Raw genomic sequence first — 2,396 nt, 5'->3', positions numbered from 1 at the left:
TTTTAAAAATCATAAAACATTTCTTACAAAAGAGCATTACACTCTGCACACTGCTCTGAATAGATGCCAGGGACAAATGGACTATTGTTACTTTTCCTCCCTGTCCCACCCCCCCCCAAAATGTTACAGTGACCACAAAGCAAAGTGTTCACAATAATTACATGGGGGGAATTTTTTCTTTTAAACCACCAACAATGAACAAAAATTAAAATTCACTCACTCTGCTGCTGTTTCAAAATTTCAGTGTTAGTTTTTGCACGCCCTTCCCCCCCCCACCGTTTGTAAGGAACTAAAACATTACATCTGGTGAACAGCAAAGATTTCACTACACCTCAAATGCAGAACACCTATGAAGCAGAGGAATGTTGGCTTTTTAAACAGAAGCAGATAAAAAAAAAAAAAAGATGCAGGACTCCTTCAGTTCTTCACTAGTCTTAGAAAAACTTTCCAGAATACTGCTTCACACTATAAAAAAGAAAAAATATCTTGCATTAGAATCCTTCAACATCTGCATACTGCTTCACACTGTTCTGCAGCAAATACTGTGCATTCTGTATCTGGTCCTGTGTTCCTGTAATGGTAATGATCCGATCTTCATACCCTTCTGGAGGCTCGTCAATTTTGATCGAAGCTCCTGACTCATGACGGATTTGTTTAATCCGCTGACCACCTTTGCCAATAATAGATCCAGCCAAATCTTTGGGAATAGTTACTTGTGTAGTAATAATAGGTCCACCAAGATCACCATATGAGCCACGACCCCCTGCATAGGAATAATCATATCCGGAGCCACCCTGTGGTTCATAAGCCATCTGCCATTCTGATGGGCTCCATGTATCTATTGCAGAGTCCCAAGTTTCATCAGCACTGAAACAAACCATGCCATCATAGCGGTCTCCAGGTCTTCCTCTTCTGTCATAGGCCATTAGATCTCCTCCTCTAGGTGGTGGTGGTGGAGGAAGAGGAAGATTCCGAGCTCTGCTACCACCCCGGCCACCTCGTCCAGGAGGAGGTGGAGGAGGTCCCCGACGAGGGCTCATATTATCATAATCTCTTCTAGATGGAGGCATAGGACGCCCACCCCGACCAGGAGGCATTCTGTCAAAACCACCTCTTCCCCGCATGGGAAATCCCACAGGACGTCCACGGCGGTCATCAAACATCATTGTAAAACCACCATAATCGTAGGTTTCATCATAAAAATTGGGATCATAAGGCTGTGCATGTCCTTTGATGGGAGACTCTGATATAAGATCAAGGATGATCTTGATGCACTCTACAACCCTATCAGGTTTTCCTCCAATAAGAACGACTCTGTCAGTGGAATGAGGACAGCATTCCTGGAAAAGCTTGATTGTTGTCTGTGTGTTCTCTCGAAGTTCTTTGATTTTAGCACCTTTGACCCCAATAATTCCTCCTGCCAGACTCTGATGAATCAACAGTCTCAACTCGCAGTCAAAGTCACTTCCTTTATAGTGTTGGTAATTTAAGCATTCCACAGCATCAGATTCGAGCGGGAGCTGGCTGGTTGCAGTGGGTGATGGCAACTGCAGGCCCTCTTCCAAGGTAGGGATGATTTTCTTCAGAATTTCTCCAATTGTTTCAATATCAGCACTGATACTCAATATGCGCTCGGGGCCACTGCTGTCTGGGACTGAAACACTGGCATTGTAGTCTGTACGGAGAGCCTTAATATTCTTGCCTCCTTTTCCAATCACTGCCCCAGCATTCTTGCTCTGAAGCAAAATGCGTAATTCAACCATCTCATCAGTGTTTCTAGATCTTTTAAAAGCTTGTTCCTCTTCCATATCTTCTGCAGGGCGTTTACCAAATTCACCATTGGTTTCGGTGTTGGGGAAGGTTTCCTCTGGCTGTTCAGTTTCCATTTTCTTGTATTAAATGGATACACCAATGTGGTATAATATATCCTTGCAGAGCAGAACTGAAGTGTTCTGGGCGGGACCAACTGACACCCTAGTGCTGCAGTAGCCTATAGGTCGCAAGAAAAAGGGACGTAGGCAAGACGTCGAGGTTGCTGCAGCAGAGAAACAGAGGATAATGGCGTCTGCCGATACATAAATATTTTAAATCTCTTAGAAAATGTTTTAGAAACTTCACTGACAAGATTACATGAATAGAATCTTTAGGTGTGAAGTATCATTATGATAGGGAGAGAAAATAATCGATGAGAAATATGCCTAATCTAATAAAAAATTTGGTCTAATATATTTTTATTTTAACATAATCATGAACTATTGAAATTTTGAAACACATCAAGCTAATGCACATATTCTAATTGGTTTTAGAACAAAAATTCTTCAGAACAATTCTTTTTTGTGAGTATTTACATTTGTTTTATTATGTTGAATGTTATTACAACTTTGTAAATTTTTAAA

The 2,396-nt window shown here is 41.5% G+C and overlaps 1 pseudogene; it reads right to left on the bottom strand.

The window, feature by feature from the left end:
* Positions 1-283: 283 nt before the first annotated feature.
* Positions 284-2,053, bottom strand: LOC114204542 (heterogeneous nuclear ribonucleoprotein K pseudogene; annotated as a pseudogene).
* Between the last annotated feature and the right edge of the window lie 343 nt (positions 2,054-2,396).

This window comes from Eumetopias jubatus, unplaced genomic scaffold (assembly GCF_037043125.1).
Source record: "Eumetopias jubatus isolate StellerSeaLion01/CBP00866 unplaced genomic scaffold, mEumJub1_p1.0 scaffold_6, whole genome shotgun sequence".
Lineage (NCBI taxonomy): Eukaryota > Metazoa > Chordata > Mammalia > Carnivora > Otariidae > Eumetopias > Eumetopias jubatus.
This window is presented reverse-complemented; position numbering and strand designations above follow the sequence as displayed.